Below are 6,221 nucleotides of genomic sequence, written 5' to 3'. Positions count from 1 at the left end.
TTTTAGTCGCACCCAAGATGGCGCCCAGAGCTGGCGGTGCGGGGCCGGGATAAACCGTTCGCTCCCGCCAGTGGGGGGGGGCGTAGGGGTGGGGGGGAGAGGAAGTAGGGCGTACTCATTCCCTTTCCCCCCACACCCCGCGGGAGAGGTACAGTCCGCTTTCCCCCCAGCCGGGAACCCCCACGCGCCCCGGACACGGGAAGAAGGGGGTGCCCCCACCCTTGTTCCCCCCTCCCTCCGTGGTACGGTCCGGACCCCGGCACCTGAGCGGCGGGGGGAGGCGGGGGTTGCCGGAGCTATGTTTTGCCTCTCCACCACCGTGGGGGGTCTCATCTCTGCACCATAATTTTGGGCCCCTCGCTCAGCCTAGCTCCCTCTCCCGCCCGGCCCGGCCCGGCCCGGCCCGTCCACTCAGCGACTGCCCTGGCCGCCCGCCGGTGTCCCTCCTCGGCGCTCAGTGGTTGGGGCCGACTGGCCGCCGGGCACTCTCACTAGGGGCTGATGGCGCCGCTGCCCTCAGGCGGGGGCGGATGGGGGGGGCGCGGCGGCGGGAAGCGGGCGGTGTGAGGGAGGGGGGCCACTGACGCCTGCCGATTGGCCGCATGCCTCGCGCCCCTGCCTCCTATTGGCCTAATTAGGGGAGGGGGCGTCTTGCCCCGTCTTCGGATTGGCTGTTGGTGGCCGTGGCGACTATATCGGGGGTGTGAGTGGATGTACCCCAGTGTACCCTGTAAGGTGCAGTGGTGTGGTGTGTTCTAGGCGTTCTACCCTCATGAGGTTCTCTTGCCTCAGGGGTCCTATTGCACATCTGTGTGGCCCCAACAGGGCTAGGCTCCTGGCTGGGTGGCCCTGAGGCTTGGTGTTGAGGGAAGTTAGGCCCTTCCACACTGCCCTGAGGGGGTTCCATTCATTGAGGTCCTGGTGTGAGTAGCAGCAGTTGCTGCAGGTGGAAGCTGTGGGCTTCGCAGCTGGTCTCCTGACAGTGGTCTTGGTGCCAAAACCCCTTTTCCTGTGGTCTTGGTATGGTTGTAGCAAGTGGATGCTTGCTCTTGTGGTTCTCTTGCTTTGTGGGTGTTGGTATTGAGTCGTCCTGTTTCCCCTCCTGTGCCCCAGTTCCATTAAAAGTGAGCTTATGCAAGTTTGTTAAATGGTTGAGTTGGAATGGAAGAACGAGGTCCTGGTGCTAAGCGTTTCAGAATTACTCATTCTAAAGGGATAATTCACATTTTTAGGGTTATTTCCCTGTACAAGAGCTATGTGTGGTCACCTATTATCTCTCAGCTGTACATTGCAGAGCCTGCAAAGGGCTCTTACAGGGTCCCTAAATTACAATTTAAACTTGTCTTAGGCTACTGACAGTAGTCATAGTCCTGACAGTGAAATGAAGGGTCAGTATTTGTGATGCACTTTTTGGTACCTGAGCATCCTGTCTACTGTATCGCTCTATAGTTATACACTATATAGCGATACACTAGACAGGATGCTGAGGTAGGACCTTTAAAGAATGATCAAGTGCAAAGCTGGGTGTGTGAAATACCTATCAATGTTTCCCTGTGAGTTTCAGTGGGAATAGAGACTATACTGAACTTTTGCTTTCTTCTGTCAGATTTTTAATAATTTAGTGGGCTTTTTTTCTTATGGTTCAGTTAGAAGATGAGATGCTAATGAATCACCAACTGATTTTGCAAGAGGATTCTTTGCATCTTTTGTGGACACAATAAAATAATTGGCAGTCTTGAGCCTTCTAATGCCTTCATTTCTAGGAAAACAAATACAGGAGTGTGTATTGCTCTAGTCTGTCCTTAAATGGAAAACTTCTCTCTGAAATTTTGATGGCTTTTGACATTTTGCTTCATGGATGCTTCTCTTGTACAAAAAGAGACAGCTTTATTATCTTGTTTATAAGATATTGGAGTAGTTGTTATTATTGTTATCTGATAGAATAATTGACTATTTGATTTTAGAGAGAAATGGGTCTGTAGTATTGTCTGCTCTCCTCTGGCACCCTTAGTCCTGTCCTTTGCAGAAAATCCTTGGATGAGCTTCCCTGGGGTAAATTGCTCTGCAGTGAGCAGCCATTTCCACTGTGTTCCTGGCCACCTGCAGCTGCTGGCAGCTGTGTACACCGAATTCTAATGGACTTCTAAGTGTATCTGATTAAGTGGGTTGGTTTTATATGGTGAATTTTGTTTGGACCTGAACATGAGATCGGGTCTGTTTGTCACTTTTATCTCCTGCTAGTAAAACATGCAGTTGTTGTATTGTAGCCCTGAAATGACTCTATATGTCAGTGCCCGCTTGTTTGAAGGTGCAGATAGTCCATTGTTTCTCTGAGGTAGTGCAGAACAGCAGCTGTTCTGAAGGAGCCATCTCAGGTATGTGTTTTTATGTGCAGAAACAAGGTAGTTTTATTTTTTTTAATTTTATGACAGGTGATTAAAATTTAGAGGAGAGGTGCAGGGGAGTGGGAGAAGGAGCGAGGAAACAGCACCACCCACTTGTAGGAAGGGGAAGAATCCTCTTCAACTGACAGCTCTTTTCGAAAGAGTTTGCTGGAGGAGGAGAAGGGATGGGAGACAAAAAATTGTCAGGAAGAAGCTGGAGGGGAATAGTTTGTTTTCTTTCAGTAACCCCTATGAGAGCCATCTTGAAGTTTTGTGTGCGCAGAACTATAGAAGACACTGATACAGACATTTATCTTCCTTTCGTGTCATCCTATACTTTAAGTGCATTTATTCCCTGTTTCCTTGCTTTATCAGAGTTCTCTCTCTGTGATTTATAAACCAAATCCTTTAGGAAGGCACAGTCACTGTCTCGAGCAGCTGGTGCCCAAAAACTGTAGTATGTGATTCAGCAGCCATGATATCACAGGGACCTCAGAGGGTGAAACATTAGGAAGACAAGATCATTGGGAAGGTGGCCAGAGATTCAGGAAGCTATGGGTGGGAGGAGGAAATCGGTTGCTGGAGTGGCTATGTAGATGTTGAGCAAATGGGAAGAGAGGTGACTAAAGATTTGCATATGTAGAAAATAATGAAGTTGAGTCTTTGCCCACTGAGAGAGAGTTCAGTGTGAGAAATACTTTATTATACAAGAATTAGGACTCAAGAGAAATGTCCTTGGAGCATCTCTGAGTAGGTGTCTAAACACAGCCTAGGTAGTTCCCAGGAGGATGTTAACCTGTGATCAGGCTGGATTCTCTTCTGTATTCTGTGGTAGAAATGGATCTTGAGCTACTTACCTGATAAGTTGTGAGAGAATAGTTACATGAGGCTGTTGTGCTGTCACCTTCAGTGCCAGGGCACTGTCCCTTTAGGAAAAGGACTGTAAAGTGTGATGTCTAGCAGAGGACTGGCCTTGGTCTAAGAGATCTTTTCTAGCTCATTGTTGCTTTGATGATGGATGTGCCGTAAGGAGATAGATTCATTATGTTCAGTGGCAGTAAAGAGTGAGTTGGTGTTTGGCTGAGCTCTTCTATTTATTATATGACAAAATAAATTTAAGCCAGTTTTCCCTTTGTGGAGATTAATAATTCTTGCTGTCCCAGCCCTAGTATGATTTCCATTTTTAACTCACCAATAAAACATAAATAATGTGGTTTTACATGACCTGGTTGATAACATTCATGCAAAATGCACCAGGGCCACAGCTCCTTGAAACAGTATGTGTCTGTGATGGATGGGAATGCAGAAGAGGTGACAACAGTCCTGACTCAGTCCTCAATGCGGTTAGAAACCTTCTTGCTGCAGTGAAAGCCTGTTCCTGCTAAAGGATCTCAGGAAATGCACTGGCTCTGCCTTCTAAGCAAACTAGGATAATTTAAGTGTGGGTAAAGCTTTTTGCTGGCAAATGTGATGTTCCTTTTTAGCATAATAAATCATTTTCATATTAAAAGCTGGAGGAAGACTTGGAGTCCTAAAACTCCTTTTGTACCAATCTTGGTGCCCTTCCACATGGCTGGGGTGACACACAGTTGTCAGTGAGCTCAGTCGTGGGAGGATTAAGCCAATAGTCCCTGGTGTTATTGCTGCAGGAACCTCAGGCTATGACAAGGCTCTTTTACACTGGGGAGTAAATCACATTAGCTGGTTTATGCACCATTATTGTAAAGTGGATTCTCATTTGAGATACTGAGTGGCTTTATTCCTCCCTGAACAGGGAGATGATCTTTTCTACTTGCTGTGCTGTAATATTCCCCTTTCTCATCCCAGAGAAGGGGCAAAAATGAGTGTTTGGCAGCCACTGGCTTGGATTTTTCAGCCGAATGCCCTTAGTGAACCTAACAGAAGTTTCTGCAGATGAAGTCCCCAGAGATTTTGTCTCTATATATTCTTGTGTAGTCGCAACATTGAAAGAAATTGTCCTTCTTAAATAGTAAGTTTGCCAAGAAAATACGGTTATTATTGATTCTAATTTTTTTTTGGTGATGTTTTTTTCTGACTTTCAGAGCTTACCTTTGAAGCTCTAGGTGAGTTCAGTGGTTTAACTTGTGTTTAAAACACTTGGATACCAAACACAAACCAGCAGTGACTTTGTTGTTAGTGGTTTTCTCTTACAGCACGGTTCACTCTTGAGTGTTTGTGGGGGGATCCATGCATGCACCTGTAAGGGGACACATGTAGAGCTGTGGTGGCTCAGGGTGTCTAATGCTGAGGCAGAAAAGCTAACAAAGACATTGCTGTTGGATAGGCAATGAGGTGCTTTGCCCCTCTGAGCAGTGCTTTCCCATCCTCTGGAGCTGAATGCAGTTCACAGGGAATCTGCTGATTTAATAATACAGCTCCAGAGAAACATCATCCCGCAGGAGCAGGAGGGAGGAGTTGGAGGGTGTTGCCAAGGTCAAAAGGAGATTTTAAGCAAGATTTCAAAAAAAAAAAAGAGGAACTGTCAGACAATGACACAAAGATGCTTTTGAGGCATCAGGAGCAGCAGAGGAGAAGTTTTGTCATTAATGACATTTTCTGGATTGGATGTAAAATGCAAAAACTAAAGAGAGATGGCTGTTGGTCTGTGATAGCAACAGGTCCCAGAAGGTGTTGAGAAAAGGAAGGTAAATGTGAATGGTGTTCTGAGACAAACCTGTGTTGTCCTGAAGGGATGGATGGTTAATTTACTTGAACAGCTCAGAATGAGCTAATGTTCCAGTAGAGGAGATATTTCAAAGTCACAGGAGCTGTGCTGGTTCTTCGGTTGGGTTGTGTCACGATCCACACAATATATAGCGATACAGGGCTGTCACTGCCTCGCCACTGCCATACTGGAGTAGTACTGGACTATGTTGGTACTCTTTAGTTATGCCTGTTACTGTTTCAGCTGGTGTCATCACCCGGCACAGACAGGGTGAGGCACACCTGTTATTTGGGGAGGAAAATGCCACGTCTGTAGTTACAGCAAATGCTTTAACATCTCCCAGTGGCATTGCTTCTTGCTTGTGTCTGTGGTGCTCATTGGATTGTATGAAAGCATTGGGGTGCTGGTGGAATTTTTGGGTGACTGTTGGGTGATGTTTCATAAATGACTAAGCTTTCAACTTCAAGAAAAGTAAGAACTTACAAAAAAAAAAAAAAGAATTATATTTGAGCCAGGCCTCTCCACTATTTATAGTGGAGAGAATATAGTTTTGACATGTAAATTTAACGTGAGTTTAAGCAAGCTGTTTGGATTACTGTTTTACTAAACCTCTACATGGATTTTTATTACAAAATGTAGCCTACTTTCTGGATACTGAGAAAAAACTGAGTTTATCCTATCACAATGCCTTTTATCTTTAATTATCTTCTTTTAGGATTTCTGCAATTGAGTTTCAGTTTCTGTTACACAGATTCTTAAGGTAATCCGTTTGACACAGCAGAGCTTCCCATTGAGGTACATGTCTTGGTGTTTATTTAGCTTGTCTGAAAATGTCTGGTGTCTTCAATACAGTGAGAAAAATCAACAGTTGCAAAGGATAATCCATGGGTGAACAGTGTGGAGAGCAAGCAGAGAGTGTTCCCTGCATGCCTGTGATATGGCAATACTTACGTCCAAAGTTTCACATTTATTTCTGCTAAAAAACTACCAAAGCTGAGAGAAGACCACAGGGAAATGGTTAACATTTTGAGACACTGGGCTGTCAATGTCAGGGCAGTAATGGGTACTGAAGGAATGTATATAGGGAAGGAAATAAGATTGGGCAGGATTCATGAGGAGCATCCTATGAAAGATCAGTGAGCAAAGTTAGC

At 45.6% G+C, this 6,221-nt stretch overlaps 1 protein-coding gene across 7 annotated transcripts in view; it reads left to right on the top strand.

The window, feature by feature from the left end:
• PRDM10 (PR/SET domain 10) overlaps nucleotides 1–6,221 on the top strand; it is a 45,011-nt gene that overhangs the window by 194 nt on the left and 38,596 nt on the right. The window contains exon 1 of one of the 7 annotated variants that reach the window (XM_018922809.3): nucleotides 3,843–5,865. The exons of the other annotated variants lie outside the window; for them this stretch is intronic. The gene's annotated coding sequence lies outside the window, so the exon portion shown is untranslated. Of the gene's footprint in view, nucleotides 1–3,842; nucleotides 5,866–6,221 lie in introns of those variants that run through there. 7 annotated transcript variants of the gene reach the window in all.

This window comes from Serinus canaria, chromosome 24 (assembly GCF_022539315.1).
Source record: "Serinus canaria isolate serCan28SL12 chromosome 24, serCan2020, whole genome shotgun sequence".
Taxonomy (NCBI): Eukaryota; Metazoa; Chordata; class Aves; order Passeriformes; family Fringillidae; genus Serinus; species Serinus canaria.
The sequence above is the reverse complement of the archived record's forward strand: the minus strand, read 5'-3'. Positions and strand labels throughout refer to the sequence as shown.